Source organism: Protopterus annectens, chromosome 3.part1 (assembly GCF_019279795.1).
Source record: "Protopterus annectens isolate FY-2018-M chromosome 3.part1, PAN1.0, whole genome shotgun sequence".
NCBI classification, from domain to species: domain Eukaryota; kingdom Metazoa; phylum Chordata; order Ceratodontiformes; family Protopteridae; genus Protopterus; species Protopterus annectens.
The window spans coordinates 1,206,943,762-1,206,959,937 of NC_056732.1; positions in this window are offsets into that span (position 1 = coordinate 1,206,943,762).

A 16,176-nucleotide genomic window follows, 5' to 3' on the forward strand; every position below is an offset into this window, starting at 1 on the left:
CTAAAATAAAACCAACCGCACACTTACCTGACCCCAACGCATGACCTAACACCACAGGGCTAACAATAGCAAAGCCACAATGACATCAGTATGTCTGTTTTGTGTTTTCAGGATTTTGAGTTTCAGGATTTTGGTCTTTCAGGATTTTGGGCTTTCAGGATTTTGAGTTTTCAGGATTCTGAATTTTCAGGCTTTTGGTTTCAGGATTTTGATTTTCAGGCTTATGATGTTTCAGGCTTCTGAATGGGAACCATATATATATATATATATATATATATATATGTTTTTATCTATACATACATCTGTGTGTCCATTAACCTATACATTTCCCGGACATAGAAACTTACACATGCGTATTGGGTTTTATCTCTGCTTCAACAGCATACTATTGCCTTAGTGATTATGACACCGGCACTTCACTCTTGTGAACTTGTGATCAGTATACTGCACATTATACAGCGGACAGATGTCGCACGTTTTTCATGTCTGGGGTGCCGCTGATAAGTGTGATGTGATACAGTGTCATTCGACCTATTACTCGTATGCGCAGCCTATTATTCCTGCTACTGTGTTTATTTCTGTGGACATTCATATTATTAATGTGAATAGAACAAGTGTTTGTGTTACTGAGATTGTACGTCAACATATTGATGTCTGCATGTAGTTGTGTCTTTCTGCTTTTCCCGGTTTGGGGTTGTCACAGCAGAACTCTGTTCCACTCATGGTTGGCAGATAGGTTTTACGTGCCAAGCTGCCAGTCCTGACGCACAACGTCCGTCAATGATACGCCCATTCACACATGTCTCCATGCAGACGACGCTCTATCTGGGAATCGCACCTATGTACTAGCTAACCTCCACGGGCTGCTCCATTGCAACCGGCGCAACATACCCTAGCACTCATGTGTCCATAATCGCATATCCATAGCTTCTCCACCACACCCGTGTTAAGTTTCCACGCATAACAGCCATTATGCACCTGATATCGCAGCCATGACACACTTTTACACACTGCCCTCTCCAGAAAGTTGGGGCTCTACACACATTTTGTACCACCTTGTGTATTCACAGGGTCCCCATCCATTCATATTTGCACATACATGCCTTTCCTGGTGTTATGGATTACGAACGATTTGCGGGTTACAAGTGTAGGTGGTCACAACTTGTACTACATTCCATCTGTGCATAATGTTGATGTAGCACTTCAATGATGTTATGGCCACTGGTATAACCCTGCCTCTGGTGTGCATAGCGGTGCTCTACTCACTCTTGTGCAGCTTTATCTGACATACGCTGCCCGCACTTTATAATACCTTACTTGCTCTAGATTCCCTTCACAACCCTTATGTTTGCTTTCGTCTTTTGCCGTTCATTATATATATATATATATATATATATATATATATATATATATATATATATATATATATATCTATATGTATATATATAGATAGATATATATAGATATATAATTGCATATTTCTGTTATGTCTGTGGATATTTATGTATACACACATCTATCTATCTATCTATCTATCTATCTATCTATCTATCTATCTATCTATCTATCTATCTATCTATCTATCTATCTATCTATCTATAAAAGTTACAGCTGTACAAGACAACATACATTTGCTATGCTACAAGCTGCGTACACCTGCACAGCCGCACTTGTATCTACTTATTCTGAGTTACATATGTTTACTGCCACTTCTTTGTGATTACATGTGCCTTATTCCTTATGAAAGTACCACTTTGATTGATGGAATCCGGTTAACAGCCCCATGCGAGACATGCAGTCACCTTTACATGTATAAATGTTGGCTTTACACCACAGAGGCATTCATTACACAATAAATTAATATATGCTATAGTCATACTTGAACCGGGAATGCCTTTACGTTAGGCGGATGCTCTAACCACTACACTATTGTTGTTCTGCTTCATTTATATGTATACCCATGGTTCATAGCTACTCTGACATACGCCTCACCGCTTCACTTACACAGCAGGCATCCATTCTCCTGCTGGGAAAACTGCAGTACTACACTTCTGACATTCCCTGTTTCCTACTGCTCTTGACCCGTGCTGCATGTCTACTCACTTCAAGGATATTCAGAACTCCTACGCTTATCATCCTCGCACATAGATGTGTTTGATGGTCAGGGTGTTCATGTGCTGATCCGGGTTTAGGCTTGTCCGACTGGTGACTATAACTGCCCTGTCACTGTTCAAATATCAGATGTAGCACACGGACAGAGTTAGTCCAGATTTTAACATTTGACCTGTGTTTACAGACGCAGGTGTTTGGGCACCTCTGACCATGTTATTAGGTCGGTGCTACATAATATAGGGCGGGGAGTGGTTCCACTACATAATACAGGGTGGGGGGGGGGGGTTCCACATCTTTCCCTTCACATTTGACTATTTCATTCATTTATAGATAAAATGTATATTATTCTGGACATCGGTCAGAAATTCACTACAGGTATGCAATAGTCCTGTCAACAAATGTGACAGTTGGTTGGTGTGCATATGTGTACGGACCTCTGTGATACTCGGACTAGTTTCTACAGTGACAGGGACAAGGCTATGACAAATCAGGGACAATCATGGACACTTCTACCATATTAGTACTATTAACTTGGAACGTTGTTGTATTACTACTAATTTTCTGCAGTTAAATGTGTCTATTACTCTTAATTGTTGAAATTAGTCATTCTCATTCAACACCTTTCCTCCAAAGGTCACTGGCTTTGTGAGTGATTAAGAGGCTAGCCAGTTATTGTGTGAATGCTCTAACCATTGGTAGGGTTGACACATTGTCATATGTACAGGTTGGGATATATTCTGGGGACACCAGATTGTTTAGGCCAACACATACCCATGGTCAGTGTAGGTTTAGAACATTCATTATTTTCCTAGCTGTGAGCCTATACCTTTAGCACTTTAGTTGTTGGTCTGTTTCTTTAATGAATTACGTATTTTCTATTCTGACATGACCGCTTTAGGCAACTGTTACATGCAGTATGGTACATAGTTATTTCCTACAATCACAGGACATTTGACATTGTATCATTGTTGGTCAGGACACACCTACCCACACAGTGACTGTCCCTCACACAGTGGATCAGGGGGTATCCTGTTTACATCATTGCCTTCATCACCCTATTTCCAAGTGCCACTATGCGAACGTGTACAATATATTCTCTCGATTATTCATGTCTGGACACGTGCGTCACAGGCAGGTGTCTGATCCTGGGTAGTAGGTTCTGGATGACCATCTAGGGCTGGACAGTCTCATGCACCACTACTGCACATTCCAACTTGTGTCCAGATGTCTACAGGACTGCACATCGTGTCTTGATACCCATTCTGATGTTTACACAAGTTACTTATCCCATGAGGGATATCCAAAAATTTAACAAGACCAATACTGACCATTCTTTTGGCTTTACAAAAATGTGCTGGGGGTTTTACATGCAAGGGATACATAGTTTGCAATCCTGAAACTGCCTAGGGTGACACTGCCTACTACATATGAGTAGTGGTCACTATGTGTAGATGTGGCTGTGCCAAGCTACTCGGCCAAGTATGGCTGGATTTGGTGGACGTTCAGGTATGGGGGCAGGTTGTGTGTTGTGGAGGGGATGATGGGTATTCCATTATGCATCTAGGTGTGTTGTATTTGAATTGGCCGGTTCCATCAGGACCAATCTGTGGGTATGTGCCGGTGACATTTCTGTACATTTGTATCGCACATTTTAATATTCATATGTTTGTGGGATTTTGTTCTACAGTATGGCCTGTCAGGTTGTATTGCAGATGTGTATACATGTTGTTTGTGTTTCTTTCTGATTCACCCGCTGCTCCCTCATACACCTCCAGTTCACCTATTCTACATACGACAGAGTCTCGCCTTTGAGGATTATATCATTACCCACCCCCTCCACACACATATTCCTGACACTCCATCCATCACTGCTTTGGTTGATGGCCCATGACATGGTCAAGGTAACACATTGCATACACTACATATGTCAGGTACCTGTATGGTTGTGTGGACTACCCTGGCATGTTTCACCTTCCACATGCCATACATCACGCACATAGGTACACGCCCATACTTAACTTTCATGACATGGTTGGTACACCCAGGTAATACCCATTCAACTGTGACACATCCTGAAAAGTACGGCTTGGACCGCGTATGTGCAGATTTTGGCCGAATGCTCTGATCATTGGTAGGATGCCCCCTTTTCCTATGTCCAGGATGGGATATATTCCGGACACATATCCGATTGTACTGAACAACAAATACCCACAGTCAACGCTACGGATACTACTGTTCCTTTAAGCCTACATGTTGCCTTATCATTGTAGCAGTTTATATGCTCCTTCTGTTTTGTTTTCATGCTTATTCTATTTCCTGTCACATATGGTATGTTGAATACAGACATACCTATTGTATGTGACTATTACATGCGTTGTGGGATATAATTCTGTCATACGGCCGCTAGATATTTACATTTATCATGGTTTTGTTATGGACACATCTGCCCAGCTGTGTACTCTCCCTCACAATGTGGGACAGCTGGTGACCCTGACCATTGGGCTGGACGTAGCTATTGGCGGCTCGCTAACATGATGCGTTTCACTTCCACTTGGTATAACTATCTACACTGCGTTGGACTATGGGCACATGGTTTTCAATGTCATTTGTTTGAGGGATGGGGACCCGTTATTCCCTACCATGCCTTTGTGTTTGCTTCTTCATTTTGTGTTTGCAGGAACTGTCTTGCCTGCTTTGCATACGTTTCAGTATCCACAGGCACTGACAGGTGTGATTACTATTGCATGCAAATTGTTATATGCAAGCATTTTAGGTTGCACGTCAACAGGTGACATTTCCACGCCACCATGTGGCACTTCGACACGCCCTATGCACTCACGCTAGTTTCCTATGCACGTGGCTGTGGCGGCAGCGCGCCTTCATTAATATGCATTTGGCACTACTGCGCCATCTTCACGCCATACTGTCGGCGCAAGCCTAACGCCGGCCTTGCACCGAGCTTCATGAATCCCGGGGCATATCTACAATACTAGAAGAAATGATGTGCACCAACAGCATGGAAAAACACTGTTCCAAAGTAATTAAGTTACTTGAATGTTAGTTAACAAATACAAACATTCTGAAATCTTGTTGCCTGATGCAAGTGTGTTTTCTTTGAAATTGGGATGATAACTCATTCTTTGATACAATACACTTCAGAGGATTTCTGTGAAGGTGCATATACCATACCACAGTCAATCAGGAAGCTTTTGTCTTTCAGATTAGACTGCAAAAATATGATGATGGATGGAGGCTTTAGTACTGTGTCTGGAACCACTGTCCACCTATAAAGCAACTATAATTTAAAAATCTTAAGTTTGATAGGTGCCAGAGGTATGGTCTACTGAATCAAGCCATTGACACTAAACAGATTCCACTATAATAATAATATCTACTTGTTAATGAGGTAGGGTCAGTAGACAAAGAGTCCCTTTTCATGGGTGAATTGAAATCAATACCTGATTAAGTGACAAGCTCAGGGTTACACAGTAAGTAAATAAGGGATAAAGGACTCAAACCCTGCACCACAGAAACAAGCCCACAGCCTTAACCTCTTTGCTAATTGCTGGAGCCACCCATGGTACAAAAATATAAATAACCAGTTTCTTAACCACAGTCAGGCTGAAATTAAATGCCGAGTTGGGATAAGAGCAAGGACAGTACGTGCATTATAGAATAAATGCACAGACTGCAGTTATTACATATGATATGTATATACAGGGAATTTATGTATGCTAGCCGACACCACTGCTGTATTCTCCACTAGAATAAAAGAACCTTAAAGCTGTTCTGTCGTGCACATTACAAAGGGACATGTTTTTGCAAATAACTGCTATTGACGCCCATAGGAAAGGGGTATATCACCTATAAACATGTAATAGACAAACGTGTTGTATAGCCATGTAAACGCTAAATGGTAATATAATAACACTCAACATACATAAGTGACAAATAACAACACAGATCAGATTACATTTCATTATTTCAAATTTTCCATTGGTAAAATGCACATTTTTCATACTTGTTATATTGTGCATGCTCACAAGAAATTACAGGGAACAGTAGCATAACAGCATGTTATTAGGTCGGTGCTACATAATATAGGGCGGGGAGTGGTTCCACTACATAATACCCGGTGGGGGGGGGGGTTCCACATCTTTCCCTTCACATTTGACTATTTCATTAATTTATAGATAAAATGTATATTATTCTGGACATCGGTCAGAAATTCACTACAGGTATGCAATAGTCCTGTCAACAAATGTGACAGTTGGTTGGTGTGCATATGTGTATGGACCTCTGTGATACTCGGACTAGTTTCTACAGTGACAGGGACAAGGCTATGACAAATCAGGGACAATCATGGACACTTCTACCATATTAGTACTATTAACTTGGAACGTTGTTGTATTACTACTAATTTTCTGCAGTTAAATGTGTCTATTACTCTTAATTGTTGAAATTAGTCATTCTCATTCAACACCTTTCCTCCAAAGGTCACTGGCTTTGTGAGTGATTAAGAGGCTAGCCAGTTATTGTGTGAATGCTCTAACCATTGGTAGGGTTGACACATTGTCATATGTACAGGTTGGGATATATTCTGGGGACACCAGATTGTTTAGGCCAACACATACCCATGGTCAGTGTAGGTTTAGAACATTCATTATTTTCCTAGCTGTGAGCCTATACCTTTAGCACTTTAGTTGTTGGTCTGTTTCTTTAATGAATTACGTATTTTCTATTCTGACATGACCGTTTTAGGCAACTGTTACATGCAGTATGGTACATAGTTATTTCCTACAATCACAAGACATTTGACATTGTATCATTGTTGGTCAGGACACACCTACCCACACAGTGACTGTCCCTCACACAGTGGATCAGGGGGTATCCTGTTTACATCAGTGCCTTCATCACCCTATTTCCAAGTGCCACTATGCGAACGTGTACAATATATTCTCTCGATTATTCATGTCTGGACACGTGCGTCACAGGCAGGTGTCTGATCCTGGGTAGTAGGTTCTGGATGACCATCTAGGGCTGGACAGTCTCATGCACCACTACTGCACATTCCAACTTGTGTCCAGATGTCTACAGGACTGCACATCGTGTCTTGATACCCATTCTGATGTTTACACAAGTTACTTATCCCATGAGGGATATCCAAAAATTTAACAAGACCAATACTGACCATTCTTTTGGCTTTACAAAAATGTGCTGGGGGTTTTACATGCAAGGGATACATAGTTTGAAATCCTGAAACTGCCTAGGGTGACACTGCCTACTACATATGAGTAGTGGTCACTATGTGTAGATGTGGCTGTGCCAAGCTACTCGGCCAAGTATGGCTGGATTTGGTGGACGTTCAGGTATGGGGGCAGGTTGTGTGTTGTGGAGGGGATGATGGGTATTCCATTATGCATCTAGGTGTGTTGTATTTGAATTGGCCGGTTCCATCAGGACCAATCTGTGGGTATGTGCCGGTGACATTTCTGTACATTTGTATCGCACATTTTAATATTCATATGTTTGTGGGATTTTGTTCTACAGTATGGCCTGTCAGGTTGTATTGCAGATGTGTATACATGTTGTTTGTGTTTCTTTCTGATTCACCCGCTGCTCCCTCATACACCTCCAGTTCACCTATTCTACATACGACAGAGTCTCGCCTTTGAGGATTATATCATTACCCACCCCTTCCACACACATATTCCTGACACTCCATCCATCACTGCTTTGGTTGATGGCCCATGACATGGTCAAGGTAACACATTGCATACACTACATATGTCAGGTACCTGTATGGTTGTGTGGACTACCCTGGCATGTTTCACCTTCCACATGCCATACATCACACACATAGGTACACGCCCATACTTAACTTTCATGACATGGTTGGTACACCCAGGTAATACCCATTCAACTGTGACACATCCTGAAAAGTACGGCTTGGACCGCGTATGTGCAGATTTTGGCCGAATGCTCTGATCATTGGTAGGATGCCCCCTTTTCCTATGTCCAGGATGGGATATATTCCGGACACATATCCGATTGTACTGAACAACAAATACCCACAGTCAACGCTACGGATACTACTGTTCCTTTAAGCCTACATGTTGCCTTATCATTGTAGCAGTTTATATGCTCCTTCTGTTTTGTTTTCATGCTTATTCTATTTCCTGTCACATATGGTATGTTGAATACAGACATACCTATTGTATGTGACTATTACATGCGTTGTGGGATATAATTCTGTCATACGGCCGCTAGATATTTACATTTATCATGGTTTTGTTATGGACACATCTGCCCAGCTGTGTACTCTCCCTCACAATGTGGGACAGCTGGTGACCCTGACCATTGGGCTGGACGTAGCTATTGGCGGCTCGCTAACATGATGCGTTTCACTTCCACTTGGTATAACTATCTACACTGCGTTGGACTATGGGCACATGGTTTTCAATGTCATTTGTTTGAGGGATGGGGACCCGTTATTCCCTACCATGCATTTGTGTTTGCTTCTTCATTTTGTGTTTGCTGGAACTGTCTTGCCTGCTTTGCATACGTTTCAGTATCCACAGGCACTGACAGGTGTGATTACTATTGCATGCAAATTGTTATATGCAAGCATTTTAGGTTGCACGTCAACAGGTGACATTTCCACGCCACCTTGTGGCACTTCGACACGCCTTATGCACTCACGCTAGTTTCCTATGCACGTGGCTGTGGCGGCAGCGCGCCTTCATTAATATGCATTTGGCACTACTGCACCATCTTCACGCCATACTGTCGGCGCAAGCCTAATGCCGGCCTTGCACCGAGCTTCATGAATCCCGGAGCATATCTACAATACTAGAAGAAATGATGTGCACCAACAGCATGGAAAAACACTGTTCCAAAGTAATTAAGTTACTTGAATGCTAGTTAACAAATACAAACATTCTGAAATCTTGTTGCCTGATGCAAGTGTGTTTTCTTTGAAATTGGGATGATAACTCATTCTTTGATACAATACACTTAAGAGGATTTCTGTGAAGGTGCATATACCATACCACAGTCAATCAGGAAGCTTTTGTCTTTCAGATTAGACTGCAAAAATATGATGATGGATGGAGGCTTTAGTACTGTGTCTGGAACCACTGTCCACCTATAAAGCAACTATAATTTAAAAATCTTAAGTTTGATAGGTGCCAGAGGTATGGTCTACTGAATCAAGCCATTGACACTAAACAGATTAAACTATAATAATAATATCTACTTGTTAATGAGGTAGGGTCAGTAGACAAAGAGTCCCTTTTCATGGGTGAATTGAAATCAATACCTGATTAAGTGACAAGCTCAGGGTTACACAGTAAGTAAATAAGGGATAAAGGACTCAAACCCTGCACCACAGAAACAAGCCCACAGCCTTAACCTCTTTGCTAATTGCTGGAGCCACCCATGGTACAAAAATATAAATAACCAGTTTCTTAACCACAGTCAGGCTGAAATTAAATGCCGAGTTGGGATAAGAGCAAGGACAGTACGTGCATTATAGAATAAATGCACAGACTGCAGTTATTACATATGATATGTATATACAGGGAATTTATGTATGCTAGCCGACACCACTGCTGTATTCTCCACTAGAATAAAAGAACCTTAAAGCTGTTCTGTCGTGCACATTACAAAGGGACATGTTTTTGCAAATAACTGCTATTGACGCCCATAGGAAAGGGGTATATCACCTATAAACATGTAATAGACAAACGTGTTGTATAGCCATGTAAACGCTAAATGGTAATATAATAACACTCAACATACATAAGTGACAAATAACAACACAGATCAGATTACATTTCATTATTTCAAATTTTCCATTGGTAAAATGCACATTTTTCATACTTGTTATATTGTGCATGCTCACAAGAAATTACAGGGAACAGTAGCATAACAGCATTTCAACACTACTAACACACAAGAAAGTGTCATAACAGAGGCCCACTCATACTTTCTGATAATCTGGTAGCATGCCATGCAGTCAGAAACATTTTATAGAAGCTCTCATCTGCCATTAAACTGTACACTATGAAGAAAAGAACTGCTTTAATGAAGAAATGTTTGGATGAAGACTTGCAATACACACCATAATTATTTTGAAAAAAGCAATGCCTGAGAGCAGTGAATGACATAATGAACATTTGTATATTGTGCTTTTTGAACATGTCAGCATAGACACCATAGAGATGCATATCAGTCATGAATGCCACAGAAATATGCATATTGGTTGTGTCATGAAGAACATCCTTTATGGGCTTATATCACTTTCCTATCACAAGGGATATGTTTGCCTTACCTTGTAGGACACTGTCTGAAAAAGGTGTCTCTCTGACTTTGTGATAACTATTTTCTGCTTGTAAGATACTGCTGTCTGACACAGTTGTCTAACACACAGCTGTTACTAGATTCATGCACTTGCTTATGATACTTGACTTTCTACACACCTCTGTGTTGACTATGTGTGGCACAGAAGACAGCAATGGCAGCTGTTACAAATAACTGATATCAGTATTTAAAGTACGAAAAACTACAAAAATATAATGTCAACAATCTGATTCATTCAGAATGCTGAAAATGAGCTATGCATGTTGCTTTCCACACAAATGTCAACAGTAAACTATCAATACTTTTTTGCCAAGGAAGCTGTTTTTACCCTGTAGTACACACACTATCCCAAAATTGAATCACATTCTATCTATGCAAGTATTATATACAAGTCAGTACTCAGCACATGTGCCACAGGAGTACTCACAGCACGCCATGACCCCAAGAAAAATTACACTCCCATGCAGTCACAACCTGTGATGATATATCATTGTCCAACATAAAAATGGATATGAATAACTAAATACAATGTTTTTTGTGCAATGTCAGTGCATTCGTGCAATGTTGCCTTTTAAGAGAATTGACCAGCAAGCTATGTAAGTCTACTGACTAATGACATGTGGATGAACCACAAGCACCAAAGTAAAAGTTTTCACACAAGAGTGGCATTCTACCTGTGCTAACTTATTACATCACATGATTTTGATGCAAACAGTCTCTTGGAAATAAAAGTGATGGGAGATGCCACTCCCACTGTAAATGGACACATTATAACTGTGATGGATGCCATTCATGCCTTACAATATAAGGCCACACAAAGCTAACAGGCACTGAATGTGGATTCTGAACACCTGAGCATCTTACTACAGAAAATACATAATAGAGGAGAGAACAAATGCGCCATGGTAGAAGTGTTACTACAGTTATGAGATATGTTAGTAAATCAAGGCATTGCATCATTTTATTGTTGCAAGGGATATGTGTGTTGTAATTGCTGAAGTAAGGCAAAAACATATAGAACATTGTTTCATTCCCTCATGCCAGAAGGGAATGCTTACTACAAATGTTATGTAAGGAAAATGTAAACACATGACATCATTACTCTGAATAAAAGCATTGCTATGAGTGAAATTATCATACCTTTTTGTTAGGGGAATCAACATCTAAACAGACAATCACCCAGATTTACTATTCCTCCATGCAGGACTAGCTTAGTCCTGCATGGAGGCGGCTGTTTAAGAGCAGGACGGCAGCGCGCCATGCATAGTAATAAGGCACACTGCCTGAGCTCCTAATCTTACATGGAGCATGTAAGAGTGCAGGGGGCGTGTCTTAGAGCAGAGCTCTCAGAATATACATGCCCTGCAGTGAAGAACAGCAGAAAGGGGTAAGAAATGAGTGAGACCACTCATAGGTGTCCGCATATCCCCACCAAAAGTCCTCCTAGTGTACAACAGAAAAAAGTATACAGAAATAAAGTGAACAAACCTGTTTCCTTTTTTTTTTTTTTAAATCCGATTAAAGCTAACAGTAGGTGCTTGGGTGTGCCCATCGCTTAGCTATGGTTAATGCAGCTTGAATGGATGAAGAGGATAACAAAGAAGATATATGCAAAGGAAGCAGCATAGCAATAGTGCAGTGGGCAGAGCATTCACCTTACGACCAAGCATTCCCGGTCTGAGTCCCACTGCAGCAAACTCTCTTTTCTATGGCAAAGCATGTTATGACTAATATTTATGTTGCATAACCCACTAAATAACATATATTTATGACCTGGAGTAATGCAGTAAATGCACATGTGAGGTGTCAGTATCATAATGAATAAAGCTCCAGTAAGCAGGTTTAAGCACCAATAACCGGTAGTAAGCATATGTAAGCACAAGTAAATGGGTTTAAGCCCTTTTGCGTGGGGGTAAGCAATGTGCACACAGGTTAAGCAATTCTGAAGCTAACTCTCTGTAAGCATATGTAACCAGAGGTTAGCATTGGTTACCCTCACGCAAACCCGCTTACAACTGCTCAAAATTGCCTTAATCACTCTGTATCCAACAGCCCTTGTTCTGCCCATAAACAAAATAAACAGCCACACAGTTCTTGAACCCAGGACCCTATATACCACAGTCACAGTAGTTACAACCAAGCTATCACAAAAGTATAAAAAAAGAGGTATCTCAAAACAAGTTTTCACCATAGTAAAATCAAATTGAACCTGTGAAAGGAATCAGCATACAGACATATGTGCATTAACCCACTACATAACATAAATATGTGAACTGGAGTACAGCAGTAAGCCCAGACGTCAGGTGTAATTGTAATAGAGTGTTGAAGTCCCCAATAAAATACAAGGACCCCATACAGTGTATATACACATGAATCATGGATACCAGGCATACCTATAAGGTGTAATGAATAATAAATCAATGCCAAAAAGGAATTATAATGCAAAGTCTAATGTAATTAATGCTAAGCATTGCACAGGCCAGCTTAGGAGGTGTAAGCAATGTGTAGTCCAGCTAACTCAGTGTGCCCAGAGGTATACCCCTTTAAATAATGCCAACCCTAGGTAAGCAGGTTTTCCCATAGCCTACCCTTCTCAAAACCAGCCAGTCATGGAAAAGTACAGGAAATTGGGCCAACTTAAACCCAAGAGGCAGAAATACATCTCATAACTGGTTGTAGCTGTGGTAGGGGAGAAGGTGTGCACTTTTGGGTGCAGCGCTGGTGCATCCAGGAGTCCAGAGTCATGGCAGGACTCCTTGTCAAAGACCATGGTCAGAGACTGTTGCAGGGCCAGTACCAGGACTCCCAATATAAGGCGGAGGTCTGGGACGGACTCACCCATGACCTCAACAGTGTCACTGGCATACCCCGAACAGGTAACCAGGTCAGGCATCACTATGCCAACCTGAAGCAGTGTAAGGGGGATGTCTTGGAGCATTGGATCCAAGAGGCTAGAGTGGCAGGGGATGTTCCAGTTGTGTTTAAGTATCACCCCACTATGTGTGTAATAATTGCCAGCTCATGTATATCATGGATAGGTATGGCTAAATATTCCTCTTATGTCCCCCACAGCTGCAATGGAGTGGGTCGCAAATCAGCAAGGTTGCAACATGAGGCAGGTCAGTAATACTCATGCATTTACTGTCATGGGAAATAAAACTAAAAGTAGTAGTAAATCAGTTGCCTGTATAAAATGTGTATTGTTCAAGGCAAGTACTGCATACACTGGAGAATATGGCAGGATGAGTCTCATATAGTTTGCATATAAATAAAAGCGTAACAGCCTGACAATAAAGGTCTAACTGCTGGACTGCTTGTGGATACTCTAGTATCATATGGTAATGTAGATTAGCAATCATGTAATAGTACTGTTGTATTAAGCACTGTTACCCCACCGTGCACCATACATTGAATGTGTAGGAATGCCTGTATATGACTGGTGTAATCACCAGAGGCCATTTAGTACAACTGAGAGACAGACAGAAAAGAGGGAAAATGCAGATAACAAAACCTAAATAGCACATGCAACTGAGATGTGAACTGTTGTTTTTGTAGCACACACAGTCATGGCTTGAATCCTGCCAGTGGTAGTAGTCTGCATACAGAATCATACCCCACAACTGTACAGAGTGTCCAGTAAAGTTGCCCATATCTGTTGCCTATCAATCTGCCCCCCTGGGAAATCAGTGGGGTGATCCCAGACATATAGGCAGAAAACAGGAAATACAAGTGATTGACACACATCTATGAGAACAAAGCTGGCACACTATCAACTTCCCAAAACCTTATGAGACGAAGAAGCCTCGTATGTCCCATTTACACCCCAACTTGTCAAGCTGTGGCCAGTGTGTGTACAGTAACAGAGTGAGATGCATGTGCATAATAGTAATGTGGAATCTGGTACTGTGTTTGGGGACATTCAGGTAGTGCTAAAAACATTTCTCCCACAGGTCTGCTAGATACCAACAGTGTGCCCAGAAATACAAGAATGATACCCTGTACTGGTGCTGTTTACATTAGTATTGTATAGCATTGCGACTGATGCAGTTTCTCTGAATAATGATGTATTACACATCACTGTTGCCCACACTGTCCTACAAAATATTACTGTCCAGGAGATCTGGTATAAGAGTGTTGTAATACAAGATCAGAATGCAAAAGCACAGGGGATTAATAAGATAGAAAGCAGATAGGAGATATACAGCAATATCTATATAGCAGACACAACTGTGATGGACAGTGTTTAAGTTGTAGCACAGCCATGATCTGCTCTGGTTTCCTACCACATCCCAAAGGGGTGGACTGGACATTCCAAATTGGCCCTAGGAGTGAGTGCGTGCTGTGGCGACCCCTAACCGGGAAAGCTGAAATAAGAAGAAGACATAGCCATCGCCTGAATCCTGGGAGTGGATGCAGGCTGCATAGAGAATCATACCCCACAACTGTACAGATGAGGTCAGAATGTCCAGTATATGGGCCCATATCTGCTGCCTGTCCCCCTGGTAAGTATGTGGGATGAACCCATATGTTTAGCCAGCAAACAGGGAATACAAGTGATTGTCAAACATCTATGAGAATAAACCTGTCACTTTAGCAACCCCCGAAACTGTTAGGAGAGTAATATGCCAAGTATGTTCTATCTATACCCCCATGTTGTCAAGCTGTGATCAGAGTGTGTACAGTAACAGAGTGAAATGTATGTGCATAATACTAATGTGTAATCTGGAAGTTTGTGTGGCAACAGTTAAATAGTGCTAACAAACATTGCTCCCACAGGTACGTCGGATACGAACACTGTGCTGAGAAATAAAGACCATTATAACCTGTACTGGTACTGTTCACTCTGGTACTGTAGGGAATTGTGAGTGTTGCAGTTTCTCTGAATAATAAAGTATCACTGATCACTGTCACCCAAACTGTGCTACATAAGATAACTGTGTAGGAAAGCATGTATATGTGTATGTGTCAGGTCACTAAAGGTTGAAGCAATATTCTTGATATGTCCCGGCACACATGCATGTGGTCAACACATGGCCAGTATCTGCGCAGAAAGAGTTGGATAGCTATGTGCACAACATCAACCCGGAATCTGGGAGTATGTGTAGAAACAGTTAGTGTTAACCAACATTCCCTCCACAGGTATACCAGGTAAGAGGTGTATACTGCAGGTAAAACCAGTTCATGTCTAATGATGACGACAGCCATATCACTGTCCAAACTAAGGTTATAGGGTAGTGTAGTAAGACTTGTAAGGTACAGATAACAGCACTGACTAGGAAAGTAATGTGGATTACAGGAACATACTAGTTGTTAATTGACATTTTCTCCCCCCCACCACCATATCTCCAGCAATAATCAACATACCCACCCCAACTGGTATGTAATGAAACCTATGATCTGATAAAGTCCAATAGATAAATATTTTAATTGTTCCTATGCATGTGCTATATTGAATTATTCAAACACTGGTGGCATGGTGCCATCAATGTACCTGCATGCTGTTCTTATTACCACTGTGGTCCCATATATACATGTGTTCTGCTTGCTATGCAACTGTTCCCTATCTGGTGTCTGGGTTAATCGGAATATCTATGCATGCTGTTATACCTAACTCTGGAATATGTTGACTATTACTAACCCACATATGATGATGAAATCTAAACACTATAGCAGGCTTGAGAAGGCGGTCGCAGCGGACCC